Source organism: Peromyscus leucopus, chromosome 12 (assembly GCF_004664715.2).
Source record: "Peromyscus leucopus breed LL Stock chromosome 12, UCI_PerLeu_2.1, whole genome shotgun sequence".
NCBI classification, from domain to species: Eukaryota; Metazoa; Chordata; class Mammalia; order Rodentia; family Cricetidae; genus Peromyscus; species Peromyscus leucopus.
This window is the reverse complement of record NC_051073.1, coordinates 76,473,340-76,495,397: the sequence shown is the minus strand read 5'-3', so window position 1 is coordinate 76,495,397 and position 22,058 is coordinate 76,473,340. Positions and strand designations below refer to the sequence as shown.

Below are 22,058 nucleotides of genomic sequence, written 5' to 3'. Positions count from 1 at the left end.
CAATCATGCTTGGCTTAGTAAGTAGTAAAATGTTTATAATTTTCTTTCCAAGGTTGAGTTTAGTCATTCTCAATGAACCATTTAGTTGGCCTCATAAAGTCCTGAATTAAAGAACTCCTGTAGGTGATGTTGTAGATGGATGGGTACCGGGACCTCGTGGACTCTGCTGGCTGCTGATGTCAAGGCTGGGGGTGCAGACTTGGAAAATCCCAGGCGGAAAACATCCCCCGACGTAGCTGTTGTGATAGGACGAGGACACTGCACTCCACTGGCGCACCAGTTTGACAGATCAGAGTGTATTCTAAGGCCCTCCGGTGGCATCCCCAGTCACAGTAATTAGATAGTGTGCCTTTCCCCAAAGGTGCCTTTTCAGGAAACTGAAGCATGGCTGCACCTCCAGCAGTCTCCTAGAGGGGACGAGACCAGCCCTAGCACTCACACATGCGGCAGGCCCCCGGGGACCTCCTTTGGGATCTTTAGCTTGTTCTGGGCTGGAAATGTGGAGACAGCTCTAGAGCAACCTGGTGGGCTGACAGCATACTCCATTAAGCCCAGATCCTATGAGGCTCAGACAAGAGGGCTGCAAAACCAAAAGCAGCCTGGTAATTCCAGACACTCAGAGGCTGGGCAGTTTAGTCATACAGTATTAGAATAAGAACATGAAAAAAAAAAAAAAGGCAGGAGGTGTAGCTCAGTAGCGGCGTTCTAGCATGCGAGAGGCCGTGACTCATCCCCAGTACTGAAAATAAATAGGTAACTTCTTCAGAGTTGAGCATGGCGGCACATGGTTGCAATTCCAGAACTTGGGAGGCTGCGGCAGGAGGATTATTGCAATTTGAGTATAGACTGCACTTGAGACTAAACATAAAGAACAAAACAGAAACAAAAACAAAGAAACAGGGAGGCAGTGGTGGTGGTGCACGCCTTTAATCCCAGCACTCGAGAGGCAGAGATAGGCAGATCTCTGTGAGTTCGAGGCCAGCCTGGTCTACAGAGGGAGATCTAGGACTGCCAGGACTACACAGAGAAACCCCATGTCAGAAAACAAAACAAACAAAAAACCCACAAAGAAACAAATAAAAATAGCAACCTGTCTGTCCTTGCACTGTCCACTGACGCTAGAGACAGATAAGGCTGCAGTTTACCACACATCTGGCACAGCCTTACCCTTCCCTGTACCACTCACACGTGGTCACATAGTCACACATGGTCACACAAAGGTACACAGAGCACATACTTACAGAGAAGCACGTGTGTGCTTATTCCTGCCCATTTATGGACACACATTTCTCTGTGTACATGCTCCCTTGTAGCTGCACAGACATAGTCACACACACACACACACACACACACACACACACACACACACACAGGAGCGCGTAAGAGTGCTGTGGCAGGTATCCACCCCCATGCGTACAAAATAAATAAAACACAGTAACAATAAAAGAAGTGACTGCTTAGCAGACCACACACTGAGACACAGACGTGATCACACACATTAGCACACGCACGGACGGGACAGCCTAGTATACTACTGTTTTCAGTAGACGCTCATTTTCAGACACATCTTCCTTCCCTGGCTGTCCTTCAGACCCTGCCTCGACTACCATGTCCCAGCCAAGTCTGCCCCTGACCCCCTGACCTCTGTGGACACAAATGTCCTGATTGACGGCGTGTTGGGCCACAGCCCTGCCCTCCTGTACAACAGAGGCAGTCTTTCAGCCCTGTCTCTGACACACCGAAGGCATGGACGTGCCTGCAAACGCGCAATCTGCTGTCCCAGGAGGACCAGTCCATCCCCAGCCTCCCCCGGCCACTCCTGGGCACTTCAGCCTGCCCCCGCTCTGCCGCCAAAGCAGCTTTGGTCTTACAGACACCCTGTATCTGTCTGTCTCCTGCATCCACCAACAACTTGAGCTATGGCAAGTGGGAGAGGGTGTGAGGCCTGATGGAAGCGGTTATTCTTAGCCCTGTCACGGAACACTTCCCCTCCCCAACTTTGTCTCTGCCTGCCTCGCATCCTCCCCAGGGCCAGAGGCCAGCTGATCCCTCCTCTGTGGAGTGGAGTCCAGCAGAGGGGCGGGGTGGGGGGAGATGAGGGGGCGTGGGGGGCAGGGAGTGAGGGGGGGCGGGGAGGTTGAAGCAGCCACTTCGGAGAAGCAGAAAATGGGATTTATTCCTGTTCCCCTCCTGATCTGCATCCAGTGCTCAGGGAGCAGCTGCCTGGGAAGTTGGGGGAGGAAGGGATTTGCAATGGAAATACTTGCTGGTCTGAAGCGCTTGGTGCCAGCACCTATCTGGTTTTTGTGTGTTCTTTCTCTCTTCTCCCGCTCGCTCGACTCCATTCCTTCCTTCTTGGTGAGGTACTCGGGTCTCTGAATGATAAGCCAGTGATCTACCATTGACCCATATCCCCTGCCCTCTTGTTTTTGACACAGGATTCTACTACGTTCTTCAAGCTAGCCTTGAACTCATTCTACAGCCCAGGCTGGCCTTGAACTTGAGGTCCTCTTTCCTCAGCCTCCCCAGAAGCTGGGCTTCTGGGCTCGCCCACCAGGCTCTGTCCCACACCATTTCCCACTCTTTTCTTGCTTTGGATTGGAGAGAAGGGGTTATTTCTGTCTCAGGAACCACTGATTCCCAGGCCTCTGGTGCAGGCTGGTTCTCAGGCCTCCCTCCCCACTAGGAGGGGAGGGAGGGGGGTTCTGCCTCAGGAAGACTCCGGGTGTTCTAGCCCAACGGGCCTGGAATCTTTCTCTTCCAGTTTCAGACCCGGGTCTTCCCTTCCCCCTCCTTCTGGCCAGTTCACCTTTCTCCGAAGATGCTTTCCATGTGTATCATCGCTGTATCATGTGTCTCCCCCCCCCTCCTTCCTGTCCTGCCTGAGTCCAGGCCCTCCAGGAGATGACAAACCCTGGCTCCCCCACTGCCTCACCCTGAGCACTTCTATGCCCCTAAGGTCCCGGAAAGGTCTCTCTCGCTCCTTCACCTGAGTAAATTCAGAGTCCTGTCCGGAGTCCTCAGTACCCGGGAAGCCTCCGCATCCAGACCCTCATGTGGACTGTTTCCAATTTCCTTTTCGTTCTTAGGACAGGCACGTTCTCAATCTCCCTTGACCGCTTGATGGGTAGGGCCCTTAAATTAGTATGCTGGTAGCTGCTAGAGTGCTTGCCTAACGTTCACGAGGCCCTGAGTTCGATCCCCAGCATTGCATACACCAGGTATGGTGGCACGTGATGTGGAGGCAGGGAGATGGGAAGCTCAGGGTCATGCATCTTGAGCTCCTACCTCAGAAAAACACAACAAACAAAAATGGAATTGTGGGAAGACATTGTTGGGCCGGGCACTGGGCTGCCCTTCTAAGAAGGAAGCTAAGTCTTTTTTGGAAGGTCTGCTCCTGTTGATATGTGCATTCATTCATGTCTGTGGGATGTTTCCTTATCTTCTCTGATATTGCTGAGTTATGCTGGAAACGAGCTCTACATAAGTACCTTGCCAGGCATGGTGGACACTTAAAATCCCAGTAGCCAAGAGGCAGAGGCTGGGAAATCAGGGATTCAATGTCATTCTCAGCTACATAAGGGTTCCAGGAGAGCCTGGCCTCCGTGAAACTGTTGGAGGGTGGGGGTGCCTCCATGAAACTGTTAGGGGGTGCCTATATAAATAAGTGTTCTTTTAGAAAAACAAGAACTACCCCAGATGAGTTTCAAGTTCTTGAAATCTCTTTGAGAAATCTCTGGTACGCAGGGAGATCGTCCCTTTATCAAGACAGATGTGCTTCAGAATTTCAGATTTAAATGAGTGAAACAGATGCCTGGCTTTTCCTCCCTAACAAGTTTAACCCTGCAGGATCCAGGGTCGCCCCAACAGAAGCCAAGGCTAGGCCTGGGACAGGGACCTGAAGCCGAGGAGCTCACAGGGAGAGGCCCAAACCCTGCTTTGGAAGCCCAGTGGCTGCTGGCTGCAGAAGGACACCCAAACACGGAGCCCTCCTCCTCCTCAGCTGGGAGAGGAGCCACTGGGCGGCCCTGCCCTCTACTAGGACAGTGGCCCTGCATCTGGTCCAAGCTTCAGGGAGATTCTCCAGGGCCCTGCCAATTCATCCCATGGTCCTATCTCCGAACACAAGACAGCCCATTGGAAGGTCTTGCTACCTAGCTTAGAAGCCTCTTACTTCATCCCTGGCCCACTCAACTCTTTAAGAGATTAAAACATACACATGTACACACACACACACACACACACACACACACACACACACACACACACACACCGCTGAATCTGAAATGCCACACAGCACTCAGACAAAGCCCCCTTTCTGTGGAGTCCCACCCCCTCCCACACCTCTCTCCTCCCCCCACCCCTCCTTCCTTACTGCAGGCTAAATTGGCAGTGGGAAGGTTTTGAGTCAACAAATGCAGTAGGCTGGGAAGGGAGCCCTGAAGGGGACTCCTGTCTGGGAAACATTTGCTGACAGCAGTTCCTATGACCAAGAGGGCCTGCACCAGCCCAGCAGACAGCCCCTGCCTGCCCCCTGCCTCTCCTAATTGCGGCTCGCCCTCAGCCCTCTCCTGTTCTGTCATTTACACACTAAACAAGCTATGGACACCTGCCATGTGTCCAGCACCTGCCTGCCATTGCTCTGTTTACTCTTTCAATCCATCCCCACAAGGGCCGAGCAAGTTACCATTACTGTTCCTCCCAACAAAAGGGAAAGCTGAAAGCCATCTACCAAAGTGACGCTCCCGAAGTCACACAGACAAAAAGCAGAGCTGGAATCTGAACGGCGGGCGTGCGATTATCGTCCCAGGAGGCTGAGTTCAAGTCCAGCCTAGGCATGAGACCTTGTCTCAAAAAATTATAAAAGCCAAACCAGCCAAACCAACCAACCCCCTTAAAAGCCCAAGTATGTCTGGGTGTGTAGACTCTGCCGAGTGTTGGGAAACCAGGGCCTTGTCATGAGCTTCTCAAAAGTAGAGACTTCACCATCTTAGAAATAAAAATAAAACATTTCAAAGACATTCATTTTTGTTTTAGGAGTATGAGTTTCACCTGCATGTATGGCTGTACACTGTGTGTGTGTCTGGTGCCTGTAGAGGCCAGAAGAGAACATCGGATCTCCTGGAACGGGAGTTACAGTGTGAGCCATCATGGGGGTGCTAGAAACTTAACTCAGGTCCTCTAGAAGAGCAGTCAGTGCTCTTGAAGGCTGAGCCGTCTCTCCATCCCTATAACAAATTAAAACCAAACCAAACTTTGGGCCCAGTGCCTGCACACAGTCAGTGCTGCCTACACATCTGTACCATGAACACTCGGCCCTTGAAGGGAGGGAAAGTCTCCAAGTCGGGGAGGCTTGGGGAGAGAGGGCTTCCCTGGTTGGCAGCATCTGTACCTGGATTCTGCACCCCAGACGTTCAGTGGACATTGGCTGATTGCGTACTGTGTGCCGGGGGTTGTATGTGAAGACCACTGGTTACAAAGATCTCTGTTTTAGTTGAGGTGGAAGAGTCACCATGTGCTGCAGATTCCTGGTGGAAGAGGATCCCTAAGTGGAAAAGCAAAACAATAAAGCTTCTATAGGACCCCAAAAGATGTCCATGACCTTGGGGCAGAGAAAGAGTTCTTTCATTGCTGTTTTGTTTTTCAAGACAGGGTTTCTCTGTGTAGCGTTGGCTGTTCCGAACTCACTCTGTAGTCCAGGCTGACCTCGAACTCCAGAGATCCCATCTGCCTCTGACTCCTGAGTGCTGGGATTAAAGGTGTGCGCCATCGCTGCCCCACAGAGAAGAAGTTCTTAAGATACAAGAAGAGCATACAATAAAATTAAGATGTTTTGCTCTTCAAGAAAAATGGCAATAAGAGGGTAAAAGGAAGTCACCAGGGAAAGGACTTGCCATGCACTCAGTCAACAAAGACAATCTCCAGAGCATGCTAAGAGTCTGACAAATGCATGTAACAGGGATGGACAGCTCAATGTGGGGGGATGAGGGGGTGGGGGGTGGGGGGGCAGGGAGCAGCAAATAGTCTCAGAAATCCAAATGGCCAGTAGATATACCAGAAGGCAGGTGAATTCGTTAGGAATCAAACTCCAATGAGATTCTGTTACCAACACCCTAGGCAGAGCAGCAAAAATGAAAAAGTCAGATAAAACCAAGTGCTGGGGAAGATGTGGGAAGAGCGCAAGTGTCTCTTGGCAAGCAGCTGCCAGCACTGAGGTAGGACTGCCAGGCACAGGGGCCCCAGACACAAGTGCCAGTCAGGAATATTCTGGGTAGGCGCTGTTCATGGAGGTCACAGCCGAAACTAACAAATATCCAAGAGCTACAGACTGGGGGAACCGAAAATGCGGCGCCGGAGAGAGGGGGGCAGCTTATTCCGCCAGAGGGGCTCGGATACCTGGTGACCCCTCCACAGCCGAGGAGAGGAAGGGAGGACATCCCAGAGGGAAGGCTTAGAAGGATGTCCAAAGGCAGGCAGAGGCAGGAAGGGGTGGATAGAGGAACAGATCTCCACTATGTAGCTACATGGGCCACCATAAGAAGTTTGGCTCAAGTCCCAGAGTGGGGGATAGTCAGAAGAATGAGGACAGAGGGGACAGGTGGATGCTATTGCAGGAAGTGGGAGGGACTGGGAAGGAGTACAGTGTGGCCAGAGAGATGGGGCAAGCTGGAAGGACAGCTCTGACACACTGCCCACAAGATGTGGCATTTGGGGCTGGGAAGAGGACAGGGAGGTGGCTTCCTGGTGTCTGGCTTGGGAACAAGGGATGGGGATGTTAAAACCAAACGTGTCAGCACAGAGCAGGGGACACAGCTAAGAGACCTCGCTGGGACAGGGAGCTTTGGAGGGCCCATGGGACAGACAGGCCAACATCCGGGACACCAGGGTGTAGCACTTTGACTTAGACCCACGTATCAGAGAGACTGGAGCAAGAAGCTCTGCTGTGTGTCCATCTAGGTGTGGTGACTAGCACGGGTCTGAAATTCCAGCGCTCAAGAGGCTGACACAGTAGGATCTTGAATGCAAGGCCAACCTGGGCTACATAGCTTGTCATACCTTGTCAAAAAAAAAAAAAAAAAAAAAAAAAAAAAAAAAAAAAAAAAGAGTAGTAGCCCAGGGTATCTATGGGTACATGGGAATATTTAATTTAGAGAGGTGACAAAAAAAAAAAAAAAAAAATCAAGACACAGCCCTGGGGAGCCTGACAGAACCAATGAGAAGAAGCAGGTACAAGAGTGGCCTATGACGAGAGACCTGGAGGAGCCACAGCCCAGGCTGAGACAAAGTCTGAGGCTGGAGGGTCAGTGGCCGAGGGGAAACGAGGCATCCAACAGGAGGGCTGGGGCTGTACCGAGGGAGGCAAGGGCACTTCTGGCCTCAGGTTCTCTATTTCTCCTACCAATTATAGCTGAGAGAGGGGGCCACCCGGAAGCTGAAGGGGTGGTGAGGTTTAGAGCAGAAGCTGGTCACTGGGGCCTGGCGGCCGGGCTGAAGTCAGGGACCATAAATCTGGGGTGGTACCAGTTCGCACGGTCGGTTGGTTTTCCTGTGCCTTCCAGTAGCCTGGAAATCGTGATGGGGAAAGCAGATGACTGGGTTCTCTAGGGCTGGGAAAGGCAGGGCACGGGGCCGTGGGAATGGAGGTGCCAGCTCACAGCCCATCACTGGAGGAGAAAGGGGGGCCGGGGAAGAAGGACAGCTTGGCAGAGTCTGAGGTCGGCACTCGGTTCTGTAGCTGAATGAGAGAGAATGGGAGAAATCTGTGAATGGAGACTGGCTTCATGAAAAGGAGGGAACTAAGTTTTGGCCTACAAGGCTGATGCTGGTATTTAAGATTGTGTAGGTGTCCAGTGTGTGTGATAGCACATACCTGTAATCCCACACTTGCAGGAGGCTGAGCAAGAGGTTAGGGAGTTTGAGCTAACCTGGGCTACACAATGAGACCTTGGCTCCAAAAAGAAAATAAAAACAAAAGAACCCAATGCAACCCAACCAACACAAAGATTGAATGCAGTGCCTGAGGACGCCAGAAGAGGGTGTCAGATCCCCTGGAACCAGAGTTACGGACAGTCGGGAGCTGTCTGATGTGGGTGCTGGGAACCGAACTCTGGTCCTCTACAAAAGTGGCACATGCTTTTAACTGCTGAGACATCCCCTCAACCTCAGCAAAAAGGTTCTATAGGAGATGCCAGGTTATCTGTGGGTAGCTGAGAGGGAGAGGTGATCACTGGAGGTCTGGAGGCACAGAAGATAAGACTTAAGGATGTAGGGATGCCCTGGGTTTGTGCAAGTTCCCAGGATGGTGGCAGGAGGCAGACGCTGGCAGGACCTGTTACCAGGTCCTCCTGTCTACGGCGCCTCTGGGCAGATAATCCCTGTCACCGGGGTTGGGTAATGGGTGCTGTGGCTGGAGAATTGGAATCTGGAGATGTGCTCTTCGGTGGAAGAGGAAGTGGAAAGGATTGAGGTGGTAGGCTGAGGCAGAAGAAGGCCTGACTTTGACCTCCTGAAGACTCCTCTGAGCACTGTTCTTGACTTTCATTGAGTCTGAAAGGCACCACTTCCTCTGGCAGGAGCACAACCCCAAGGCTGCTTCCCTGCAAACCACAGGGCAGGGCTCCCCTCACCGGGACATGATAGCCCCTGTATGCTATGTTCTCATAGGTTCTGAGAAACAAGGACTACAGGGTGGTAAAAGTGTGGGGCCATTCTGTCCCTCCTCTGCCCTGTCCACATCTCCCTGGGGCACACAGCTCCTTCTTATCCTTCAAGCTGCCTGCAGAAAATTAAAGTAACACAGAGATGTTGCTGACTGTAACAGCAGGTAAGGAAGGCTGGCAGAGTCTGACCCCAGGGCAATACACTCAGTCTAAATGCCTGTCACAGCTTTCAAGGTCAGCTAGGGGCTTCACACCCCTTTTCACTCCCACTTATTTGTATCAGTTACTTTGATAAGACAAAGATTTCTGGTCCTTCCATTCATCATTTTCTGCCACCAGTCTTCCAAGTGGTTGCTTGGGGTCTGTAAGAATTCATCTTGGAGCAAGGCCTCTGAAGGAGGTCCAGGGACAACATGACAGGGTCCTACAAATGGAGCAGCTTCTAGTCTGGTCCTGGGGTCAGCATGCATCTCTAGGATGAGGACTTTGCCAAGGAAGGACCAATGGCCCTAGGTAGGTCAAGATGGGGTTCGGGGGTGTGGAGGTTCCAGAAGCTTCCAGAGAGACTCTGTAGACACTTGGCCAGCCCAAGGCTCTGGTGTAATGGGTGGTGGATAGAGGTGGGCCAGGACCTTGAGAGTTTTAGAAAGCTCAGATACTTTTGTGTTGGTGGGTGTTTCTTTCCTTCCAGCAGCTTCCAAATAAACACATTGAGGCTTATATTAATTATAAATGCTTGGCCAATAGCTCAGGCTTGTTACTGGCTACCTCTTACATTTAAATTAACCCACATTTCTTATCTACGCTCTGCCATTTGGCTTGGTACCTTTTCTCAGTACAGCATGTTCATCTTGCTCTCTCTATATCTGCTGGTGACTCCCCGCTCTGCCCTTCTTCCTCCCTGTATTCTCAGTTTGGCTCTCCCACCTAACCTTGTTCTGTTCAGCCATTGGCCGTTCAGCTTCTTTATTAAACCAATCCAAGTGACAAATCTTCACAGTGCACAAAAGGATTATTCCACAGCACTTCTGAGTGAGCAGGGCTTTGAGAAATGTGGTAAAGCACATAGTGGGAGTAACAGAGCTTGGAACACCAATCAGTCTGCCACATGATATGATATAAATGAGCCCATACTGACCACTGGGAACTTTCCAGCAGGTCTGGCCTGCTCCCTTCTCCTTGTGTGTCCCTGTCCCTGTCCCCACTCCCACCCCCACACCCCCCAGTGCCTCAGCCAGGCCCTGCAGCTCCTTGTGGCGGGCTCCATCTGTACTCAAGGGCTTTGTGGGGCGGCTGAACTGGTGTCCTTACCTATAAAGAAGAGTGAATGGCTTAGTAGTCCCTGCTTCTTGGCTACACATCACGCCCACAGCATAGGTGTGTCACCAAGTGCATTTGCACACGGCTGCCAGCTGCTGCTGTTCACATTCAGCTTTGCTGTGCACTGGCCTTGGCCAGGGAGTCTGTCACAGGGTGCTGACAGAGGCTGTGATCATGCCCAGGGGGGATGGCCTGATGGATTCTGGAGCTCTGAGGGGTGGGGTGGCTGGGAGCACCTGTGGCCATTAGGAAGGTTTTTATGAGCCTCCTATAGCAAGCAGCTTCCTCCCCCAGGTCTGCAGCGCATTGAGGCTTCCTGTTTGCTCCCAAGCAGATGGAGCTGGAATCTCTCAGTACCTACTCCCATTCATAAATCACAGCCTATCCTGGGTGCTGAAGCCACCATTCTAATTACGTGTGTGTGCACGTGCATGTGTGTGTGCGTGTGCGTGTGTGTGTGTGTGTGTGTGTGTGTCTGTGTGTGTTCAGGGTGGGAAGAGGAGCTGTGGGTGCAGAGGACACATGCACTACTAGGCAGACAAGGAGGAGCTGAGACTGTCCCTTGCCTAGTTCTGTGTGCAGTGTTTGGGGCTGTATGAGCTGCCTGACTCAGTGCACTGGCGTGTGGGGTCCACTTGCCCTCAACCCCTCCATTCTGAGCACCAGCCTAGAGTTCATCCCAGAGCACAGCTTCAAACAGTTCAGGCCCTGCCTGGGAATGAACACTGGATGTGGGAGAGGCAAGGGTACCTCCCCACCTGGGGCACAGCAGGGAAGCTACCATGGCTGCTTAGAGGCCCACAGAGGACGATGTCCCTCCCTGCCTCACACTATTTGCAGGCCCTCCCTTTGCTAGGAGGCTCCCTCCCCTTCCCCATAGCCTGGTCCTGCCAGGACCCTTGTGTGTGTGTGTGGGGGGGCGGGGGAGGTGTTGCTGTACCTTCAAGGGCTCCTCCTCCTTTCTCGGCTCCAGGGAAAGCCAGTCCTTCATCTATCTCCCCATGTTCCCTCACTTGCCGGAACTACCCCTCACTTCCAAGTTGTACCTTACCATTGCTCCCCACAGCCTTCTCTTACCCCTCCCCCAGCACCTCTCCAAGGGCTTCGGGCTAGTCCAATAGAGAGGGTATTTTAGGAAGAGTTCCAAGCAGACAGGAGCGTGGTCACCCTAGGCTTGTGAGTGAGTTCATGGCCAGCCTGGGATACGGAGGAACCCTGTCTGAAAACGACAGCAACAATAAAAAGGGATGGGGTGGGGTGGGGTGGGGCGGGGGGCTTGTAGCTGTGAGAGAACTGCGTTTGCCGTTCACTGCATTGTCCTGGTACCAAGCCTCTGGGCTGGCCTGCTCTGCTGCGGAAGGAGGGAGGTACACCAGGAGAAAGCTGTAAAGGAGGGGGACTGTGCCAAAGCCCGGCTGTTATCGCGGCGGGTTCTTCTTTTAACTAACCAGCACTATCTCCACGTGACAGATGGGGACTGAGCTCTGGAGAAACTCGACCCTGCATTGCTCCCGCCGCTTTGGCTGGCCTTAGATTCCTGCCTGCCAGCACTCAAGGCACCGGCAGAGCCCAATCCACCCACTTTGCACTGATGCCCCGCCCACCCCGCAGCTCGCCCCGCCCACCCCGCAGCTCGCCCCGCCCACCCCGCAGCTCGCCCCGCCCACCCCCGCGCTCCCCGGCCCGCCCCATCTTTTATCACGGCTGGTAATGTTTGTTTTCCCAACACCTCCACAATTACCGAGGAGTCTGCAAACAGCGGTGTGCCTGTGACGCCCTGCAGTGAGCTGGGAGCTCGCTTCCCGGAAGGATGCCCAGGCAGTTCTCACCTGCCCCAGAGAAGGAGCCTGGCACCAGGCACTGACTGAAGGAGCTGTGAATGAGGCCAGGAGGGGATGCTGAAACAGGCCAGGCAGAGATGCTTCTCGTTAACATCTCTCCATAAAAGCCCCGAGTTCCTATATCCAGCTGGTGTCTGAATGGGGCTGATCATAAAACAGGGAGGCCTGGAGGCGGAGGGCAGCTGTGTGGCCAGGGGGCTTTATAAGGAGGTTTTATGGACTCAGCTGAGATGTGGTGATGAGAAGCCAAACTTTAAACATCCTCCTAAAGTTCACTTTCACTCCCCTGGGACTTCTAGCCGAACAGGATAGAGAAGGCCTGTGGAGGAGCCACGGGAGGGGTGGTAAGGCGGCAGGAGCCACGTGCACCCAGAGGAAGCAGCAGGAATCACAGCAGGCAGGCTGTAAGTTAGGTAGGAGGAAGGACTTGCCTCTGGGCTGGGGCACAGGTGATATGGGATAGGAGGAAACGGGCTGACTTACTCACCTTATCATTGCCCCCTAAGAGGTTGTTTTCACTTTCAGCAGCCTTGGCTGACGGGGGAACTGAGGTTATGACCAAGATCTGCCCAGGAGCTGGAAGCCTGCATCAGAGGCCAGCACTAGCCAGGTCCTCTCTGGACTGTGAACATTTCTCTGCTTGTACTGTCGGAAGACAGGACAGAGGTGGTCTGGAGCGAAGGACTGAAGCAGAGAGAAGAATGGGAAAGGAGAGGGAGGGATGGCAGCTGGCGTACCTGCTTCCCAGGTTGGTGGGACCCTGTGGATGTGTGCTAGCCTTCATTTTACTGCCAGGAGCTTGGCTTGGCTCCAGGAGCAGCCTGTCTGGCTGACCTGTGGCTCCCCGGCTAGATACTGGACTCAGGATTCTGATTCAAGCCCATGACAGGCCCTAGCGAATCAGGCTGGACCCATGTGGGTGAACTCTGATAACTAAGGCTACTCTGAGCCCTGAGGTCTTGCTGCCCATGGGCCTGTCCCCTGGGAGGACCCGACTATACTTACTCTCCCGGAAACAGAGATGTAGGGGGAGTGGGGGTCTTTGCCGTAAGAGCAGCCAGGGTGCTCTCCCGGTGCCTTGGCTCATCTGTTCTAGAATCCAGCCTTGGACCCAGGTCCGGCGGATGGGGCACCACAAGGGGAAACCGCCCCAGGGTGCCCTCTGTGGCTGCTCCCTGCAGAGCCTGCCAGCTGGAGAGGGATGGGGAAGTGGAGCCCGCACAGTCCTCAGCGGGGAGCCTGGTCCAGCCCCCTCGGAATTCACAGCAGGAAAACAAACAAACAAACAAACAAAACAAAAAACACCAAAACAAAAAACAAACAAACAAAAAAACAGGCAAAGGAGAAAACCCGGAGTCCCTGCCCCAGGCCTTGATCCTATAACACCCTCAGGAGAACTGGGCTCACTTTCCAAGGACAGGAATAAAGGTCAGATAGGAAGCAGGCCCAGAGAGCTTGTATAACTCGCCTGCAGCCACAGAGCAGGCAGGACCAGGGAAAGAATACAGCATTCTCCCATTCTAACCTGAGGTGTTCTGAAATGAGGCAAACCTTCTTCCTTCTCCTCTTTTGGGCGCCGGGTGGGGGTGGGTGGGTGGGCGGGTAATCTGTGACTTGCTGTGAAGAGTGGGGGAGAGGACATTCACACTCCAGAGCGCTAAGAAAGGACGACCTTTGCTTTCCAGAGCTACCCGTGAGAGTAGGACAGGGGCAGGCTGTCCTGGGACACCGCCACGCCACGCGGAGGAGCTTGCAAAGGCCTAGCAAATCTGCAGAGCTCCATCTGAGGAGCCTGAAGAATGGACCGGTAGAGGTGCTGATGGGCCTGGCCGTCAACACGACCCCAGCCTCCCGAGGCCCCTGGAGCTTCTGAAGGGCATCCGTTAGGGGCCACGTGCACTCAGGGAGTGTGGCTAGGGACTCCCAGGGCTGGGTGGATGGGGGGTGTCATTCTCACCGAGGCTGGGATGTAAGGAGACCTGAGTTCGAATCCCGGCACTTCTACCCATTCATTCATTGGTGGAGGACACTGAACCCGACCCTCTCAGAAGTGACTATCAAAGCCTGCGTTCCAGCTCCCTTTGCCTGCAGCCCGCGTGTAGGATCCAGCGTAGCATCCACCGGGATGGCATCCTCCACACACCAACACACACTTGGCTGCCCCAGCTCAGATTTGCTCCTTTTTCTTCAGGGGTCACCCACTAATCCATACTCAGTGACGTGTGGGTGCGGGGTGACGTGAGGGTCCTGGGACACAATGACAGCCATGGGGAGGAGGTACAGGAAGCCCCCGGTGCTGGGGTGCAAGGGTGCACATTCAGTGCCCAGTGGGAAACACACGGCTTCTGGATGCAGGGGACACGTTCTATGGTGCGGCCAGTGGACACAGGTGCCACTTACAACGGCCTGGGAAAAGCCCTCAGAGAGTTGAGCCGAAGCCCATGCTGGTCATTTGATGATGACTTATTAGTCATTTTAATCCTTGAAAATGTAAGTATTTGGCTACGTATCAAACTTCCAGCAGAGGCAGAAGCTTATGGCTGGGATGGGTTGTAATGGCCACTGTAGTATACTTTGCCAAAGGATCCCCACCCCCACCCCAGGAGGCGAATCAGAGAGCATTTGAGGCACCTAACAGATTACAGCAATGATATGTAATGGGAAAGGGCTGAGTTAGCCTCTGCCTGTCAGTAGGCACGCATCAACCTGCCCGCTGTCGGCGTGACCCCCACGCCTGGCTGAAGGATGCCGGTGTAGCCGCGATCTGGTCTCTCAGCTGAGGTGTGAGTACCAGGACCTCAAGGAGGTAATGTCTTCCCGAGCCTGGAGAGGGGGCACCGGCTGGTGCTGGTCGCCAAGGGGATGTGTTGAGAGCTGGGCAAAGGAGCCGGCTGGAGCCTGGCAGCAGAGAGGCTCTGGGGAGCTCGGTGCGGCCCTGTGCCCACCACGCAGCCGGGTACTACCGCCTAGCCACCAGGTGACCAGCAGCCAGAGATGCCGCTCTAGGTCCTGGCCACCTGGGCAAGGGAGGAAACCAGAAACAGGCAATATGGAGAAGCCAAGGCCTTGGGCTCCAGAAGCAGCACACAGGCTCCCCTGGCCCTGCCTTCGGGAGCAGGCATGGGCAGCTCCAACTAGAAAGACAGCTGTGCCACACACCTGTAATTAGGCAGAATGCTTGCTTTAGTACAGCCTAGCCGGCAATTCCTGCAACTTGGCCATTCACTAGACACCCCAAAATTCCTTTGTTATAAAGTTCCCACCGAGGACTGTCCAGTAGCCGGCCCTACCAAGAAACATCTAAGTGTCCAGGCAGATGGTTCCCGGAAAGGGACCTGCTGCCCTGCTGAGTGTGAACAGGAGCCACACTGCTGACCCTGCTGTGAGGACCTGGGAGGAGACTGCTTTCTTCTCTAGGGGGCAGGGAGAATGACCTTGCACATCTGTCCAGAAGCTGAGGAGCCATCTGGGAGAGACGGCTTGGGACGGTGGTCTCTCCAGTCCTCGATTCCAGGCTTCCTAAGGGGAGGAATCTACTTTGAATTCTTTGAAGGTCCCGTGTGTCTAGGCCCTTCGCCAACGGGGAACGGTAGTCACGTCAGTTGTAGGTTAAGAGCTGAGGTGGGCAGGGGTCGGGGAGTGGAGTGCATTTCCAGTTCTCTGGGGTTTCTTCGGAGGAAAAGGAGGCAGGGGAGGGGTCCGCTTGCTTCTTGGCTTGAGCCCCGGAAACTGAATGAGAGGCACAGCATTGTCTGTTTGGTGATCACGCTGTCCACGCAGCGTCTGAAAGAAGCTCAATGCAGAGAAGAGCATAGTGTTCTGTAAAATGTAAAAAGTGTCAAGTGTGAAAATCCCAGGGACCTGGACACCCCACGGTGCCCTGAGATGTAGTGGCCACCTTAGGTCACCTAATGTCACTAGTGGCCAGCCTGTCTTGGGGATGTGTGTACAGCAGATTTTGTTAGCCGCGGTACCTTCTCATCCCTTCCTGGCGTGGGCCCAAACACTTCAGGTTATTATAACAGGTCCAGTCTCCCTGGGAGATCTGCTTAATTCCCACTGCTTGGACAGGCGAAGCCTTCCCTGTAGCCGGCGGTACCCGGCGCAGCGGCTAACTTGCTCCCATGGGCTGAAACATGCCGTGGCTTGTTCCTATTCCAGCTCCCGCCTACAAAGTTTTCTACAAACCTCATGCAAAACTCTGCCCCAGTATTGATGATCACATTTCATATGAAGTTAGGTATTGCAGGTCTCATGGTATTCACTTGGCTGGGCACAGGTGAGGGAAGGCATGACTCAGGGGATCCTCCAGTTTCGCCTCCTTCCAGTCCTGCCGGCCTCTCCCTGTCCTGACCCCTGGACGCCGCCCTTCTTCCTCTGACACTTAGGGGAAACTCCACTCACAGGCGTATTCTGGGATGAAGGTCCTTTTCTGGTCAGCCCCGGGTGTGCCCCAGAAAAACCCAGATGTATTTTTGCCTCCCTTACAGTGGGGCCGGCAGCCCTTGCCGACCCTGAACCAGGCAGCTTTTCATTCTTTCCCCTGTCACCCGACTAATGGCTTCTCCACAAAGCTTCGGGCCTCCAGGCTGCAGCGTCAGCAGCTCTGGGTGGCCCAGGGCTCACTTCCTCCAGGTACACACGAGCTGAAAATCCGGGTCTCACCCACATGCCCACATACCCTGGCCCGGCCCTCCCTTCGCAGCCATTACAATCTCAAGCATCACATTTTCATTCCATCAGAGTTGACTCCAGCTTTCTGGGGTCCCCCAGTGATGGTTTGGCTAGAGCCCTGTGTTCTGTGGCAAGACTTTTCCTGGGGAGATGCAACACACACGTCTACTCACTCCAGAGAGAAATCTCACGACAGACCAAAGTCCAGCCTGGTGAACCAATGAGTTTTACTGGGGTCACTTACGGGAATGTGGGTGAGGGGTTCCTAACAGGACCAGAAATGACTCACAGACAGCAGTGTCCCCAAAGCTACCCCAGCATGGTGACAGCTCACGAAGCTGGGAACCTGGAGCACACTGCACAGCCTAAAGGCATCCTAACAGGTTGGAGAGTGTCCTTTCCAAGTGACTCAGTTGATCTAAACATCTTCCGGCATCTCAGCTGGTTTCTGCTTCTTCCAGGCAGCTGGTCTGGCCTCAGTTGTCTTTGTAGTTGGGCTCTCTGGTCTTGAGGGGGGACTCTCAGCTTTTATTGCTCACTCTGGCAGGGAGGGGCCTGGTGAATCTGGTCAGTTTCAGAGAGTTCCTGCAGCTATTTCGAATTGTTCATCTTCCTGTTTGAGGAGCTTCTCTGCAGAATGGAATGTTTCAATCTTGCGGGAGACTATTACACAACACCCTGCCCGGGGACCCATTTCCTACCACTACTACTGGAAGGCGCTTTCTTCCCCTTCCCAGCGTCTTCCTCCTTGTGCTCCACTGTTCTCTGAGGGAACCGTCAGCCCGTCTGGGATTCCTGGACTCATTTAGCAAAGCTGACCAGTATATCTATTATGCTTGGGGACAAACTCTGACCTGCATGCACAGGGTCAGAAAAAGAAAACAGCAGTCAAAAAAACGTGAGACCAAGGGTTTCATGTGAGAGAAGCAGAAGAAACCTGGACAAAAGAAAAGCCAGGGATCATCAGGTCTATGCCATAGCGCCTGTGGGTACGCTGGAGACAACTTTGGGTCTGATAATGGAGTTCCAGTAAACTGGGAAACAAAGACAGGGTTAGAGATGAATCAGCTGTGCTTCCTTCCTGTGGTCCTAAAATCAGCCTCACCTGGAAGAGACAAACAATCATTGAAAGATCCAGGCTCCTTTTTCTAACCATGATGAGAATCAGATTCCTGAAAATTCCCTTAATTTTGAGGTTCCCTTTGGCAATAAGCCTCCTTAATTGTTCTGAAATTCACATGGCTATTTAAGACAAAATTATAACATTGTATGTGGGTTTTATAATTTATGTAGATGTAATACATATGATATTCACAGCATGAAGGAAGGGGGCAGGGAGTAATGGACATCTGTGGTTACAAAGTTTCTATGTTTTACTTGAAATAGTAACTCTAAGTGGACTGTGAAAAGTTAAGGATGCATTGTAATCCCTGGGGCAATCATTAAAGAATTAATGCAGAGAGGTATAGCTACAAACCCAATAGATAAATTTAAATGGAATTTTAAAATTCCAAAAGAAGGCAGGGAAGGAAGGATAGAGAAATAAAAAACAGAGGGGCAAAATAAAACTAAATTCAACCATATCAATAATTACATTAAATGTTAATGGACTAAACATTCCAATTAAAAGGCAGAGATTGTCAGATGAGATTTTTTAAAAAGACTTAATTATTTGCAGTCTACAGGAGATGTAATTCAAATCTAAAGACACAAGTTGAAAATAATGGCAGAGGAAAACAATCATACTCATGTATGCAACGAATAAAGTGTTTCAAATACATGGAGCAAAAATGGACAGAGTTAAAGAGAAAGGTAGACAATTCCATAATTAGAGTTAGAGGGCTCGTTAGTAAGGTCAGAATTCACTGTCAGGACAAATGTGTTTAGGAACTTATTTCCTGGGTTGGGCTGTGGGTTGCAGGCTGTTAAGACATTTCAAGAACTGACATGGTCCCAGGTGATTTTTCCCTCCAAACCAGGGGATTGAAAAAATATCAATCCTTATTTTTATGTGTACATGAGAGTGCAGGCATATATGTGTGCGCCGCCAGAGCCTGCGGAAGCTAGAAGAATGTGTCAGGATCCCTGGAACTGGAGTTAAGGCTGCATAATGACCTACCCGATACAGGTGCTGGGAAGTGAACCAGGGTCGTCCTCAAGAGCAGCAAGTGCTGTTAACCCCTGGGCCATCTCTAGATTTTTTTTTTCTGACTAAGCCACTGGAACTGTTGGAGTGTCGATAATGTTCACGTGACAATGGCCTCTTCTGTCAGCTTCCCCTGAACTAGAATAATACTAAAGTAATAGAGTGAATAACAACAAGGAGGCCCAAACAGCCGCATTATTTCATTATCAGCCACTCAGGGTCTCTTCATAACACACCTGATGAGCTGGCTCAGGTGACAAAGACCACGGCAAGAGCCAAGGTTGCCCTCAGTTGTCATCACGGTTTGTTTGGTCTAAAGAAGCAAGAGGCAGCCAGTACTTCTCAAGCTTGTCATGTATCACAACCAGAGGAACCCTTGTTAAAGCCGAGTGCCGGGCCCTGTGCCCAGAGTTTCTGATTCAGCAGGTCTGTCTGAGGTGGGATGTGATGCTGTCGATCTGGGGACACACTTAAGAACCACTAAGGCAAACAGAAGGCCAAGGGAGCTTAGCATTGGAAAGTCTCATTTGGCACACTGCTCAGTGTTGAGTGTCAGAGCTTGGAGGAAAGGGTGAGGGGTGTGGCAGGAGGGCAAAGAAGCCTGCTTGGGGTTAGCTGGAACCCAAATCAGGAAGGGCCTCACTTAGAGTGAAGAACACAGGCTCAACAGAAGCAGGAGTTCAAATCCCATGTGATCTATGTTTATGTGTAGGAAGTACAGTTGGGGGAGGGGCACAGTGCGGGGATCCGAGGGCAACCTGGGGGAGTTGTGTATTCCGGGGACTGAACTTGGGTCATCCGGCTTGGCAGCTCGAGCCTTTTCCGGTTGAGCCTTAGCTGTGCTGTCTAAAAGATTAAACACTTGGGTCTCCTGTCTCCAACCTGTAAAATGGCTCTCCAGTGAGAGAATGCAGGTAATGCCCGGCTCAGTCCGTGCTCAGTCCGGGCTGTGATGGGCTGTGAGCACCAGCAATGGACTGACCCAGGCTCCGTCCGAGTGGGCGTGGGTGGCTTAGGACAGCGAGTCAGGGCGAGTCCAGGACAGGCTTTTCTGTACGTCTTCCTGAGGATACCAGGAAGTTCCAGGGTCCTTCTCAGACCCTTCCCCGCCTGAGTCAGGCTGTTCACTGGCCTGCTCCAGGCCTCTAAGCCCCCATCAAACTCAAAGCCAGGCCGAGACTCTGCACCGAGCCAAGCAGCTCAGCCTTATCAGGCACCGTCCAAGAGCGCAAATGGCAACAGCTTTTGAATTTTCTTTTTCAAGAGAGCAAGCAAAGGGGATTTAGTCCATCTGCATTACGGAAAGGGAATTCATCCACCCCCACCCCCGCGTTCTGAGATAAAATGGTTCATTGCCGTGAAGATTGAAACCCAGAGAAGAATCCTTCTGCAGCCTCTTGGACGGTGAATTGGATACCGGTGATGAGTACCAGCCGGGCAGCAGGCCTTTCCCTCTCAGTCTCCTGGGGCCCTTGTAGGCAACTCTACAGGCATATGGGTGCTGGGGTTGGGGAGACCCAGAAGCTGCAATCAGATTCTCACCTTTGAGCAGTTACCACCCCTCCCTCAATCAGATACACTCAGGCTCACCCTCTCTCCTGCCAACGGACCACTCAAGTTTTGGGCTTGTACGGTTGTGCCTGTGGAGGACATCAGAGAGGACAGAAGTTGGCACTCCTGAAGCTAGAACTTTCTCGGGCAGTTCTTGACCCTGAGTCTTGTCCACAGCTAGCTCAGACCCTGCAAAATGCTGCCTGCCCTGCCCCGGTTCTTTGTCTGGGTGCTTTGATGAGAAACTAGGCAAAAGCCAGGCTTGGTCATCTTGGGGAGGGATTGCTCGTGGTTGGAAATCATGAGTAAAGTTTGAAAAATAGCTGAAGAAAGTCCTGCTTAGGCAAGCAAGTTTCCCAGCGGTGGGGGGGTGGGGGTGGGGGCAGGGCGGGAATAAAGGCCAACTGGCAAGGCCCGAGGAAACAATCAGACAGTCTCTGGGTTGTTCACCTTGGGGATCATCCACCCTTCCCCAGCCCCCCTGAAGCATGGGAAACCGAGAGGTACTCACATTAAGGTGATTGTCTACGAAGGCTCAGTGCAGGCCGAAGCCAAATTCCTGCGCAGTCCCTGTGCTATCCAGATCCCTCACTCCGCCTTCTCCGACTCCTCCATCCAAACGCAGTTTACATTATGTATCTGCTCCCCAAGGGCTGTTGGCCCTGGCAGATGTTTGTGGCAGAACCCTGGTCCCGGTCCAAGGCTTAGACCTTCTGGGCCCTGTGTGAGCGAGAACAACTTAAAGGTGTAGGTGGATTGATCTCATCGGCCAAGTATTGCCCGAGTGAGTGTCTGCGTGGAGCACAAAGACTGTGAACTCCTGCCCTTAGACTTGTAAACCGGTCCCCCAACTTTCCCAGCCTCCTGTGTGTGCTGCTGTTCTTCCGGGAAGAAGACTGAGGCAGTGGCGGCTCCAGGTGGAAAGGGGCGGGGCAGGACCAGGCAGAACCGGGCTTCCGGTCCTCCTCACATCTGCCCATTCTCCAGCTGTGGCTTCAAACTGGCTTCCCTCTTCTCGGACCCGAAGCTTTCCTGCTTCCCCTCTTGTGTCTCCACAGGGGGCAGCCGCCTTAAACAGCACACGCAGACCTGCTGATTGCTTGTGGTTCACGCAGGCGCAGGCGAACCTTCAGCCACGGGGCTGCAGAGGCCGGAAGGAGGTAGCCAAAGAAAGCCCACCTTGGTCCTCCACCGCCACCATCCCGATCTTTTTTCTGGAGACAGAGTCTCACTGTGTGGGTCTGGCTGGCTTGGAACTCACAGAGGTCCGCCTTCCTCCGCCTCAAATGCTGGATCAAAGCTGTGCCCCTGTGGTCTCTGGAGTTTTGAGGACTGATGGGTTGGTATCCAGAAATGCAGCAGGCCAAGGAGCTGGGGAGTAGGATAAGTATGTATCCCGTTTCCCCCAAGCTCTTCCCAACTCCTGGGGACCCGGTGTAGCCAAGCCGCCTCTGAAGAGTCCACGGGCTTGGTTTTCACTTGCGTTCCAGCTCAGAAGTCTGTTTTCTAATCTTGTATCATTTTGGCCAGGTCTCTGCAGTATATTGTAGGATCCTGGCTTGGGTTGCTAAAGATACAGGGAAATGCTACCAGCGTTCTGTACCAGGACACTGGCGTAGACTACACACACACACACACACACACACACACACACACACACACACACACACACACAGGAAATAACCTGGCCTCCTAGTGCTAAGCCTGAGCCTTTGGTGATTTGGGGCAGGAAGGTGTCGACTCAACATCCTGTTTAAATTTGGCACTAGTCAAGATTTTTAACAGGGGTTATGACCCACCGTCCTCCCTTTCCCAGGCCTTCCTTACATGGTCCTCTAATCAGTTTTAGCTTTGACTCTAATTCTG

The 22,058-nt window shown here is 52.7% G+C and overlaps 1 long non-coding RNA gene across 1 annotated transcript; it reads right to left on the bottom strand.

The window, feature by feature from the left end:
- Positions 1–15,069: 15,069 nt before the first annotated feature.
- LOC119088821 lies at positions 15,070–21,271 on the bottom strand. Its single transcript, XR_005092561.1, has 4 exons — positions 20,704–21,271; positions 20,232–20,281; positions 18,878–20,142; positions 15,070–18,779 (listed from the first exon to the last, which is right to left on the bottom strand). It is a non-coding gene; the product is annotated as an uncharacterized LOC119088821 (long non-coding RNA).
- Positions 21,272–22,058: the final 787 nt, after the last annotated feature.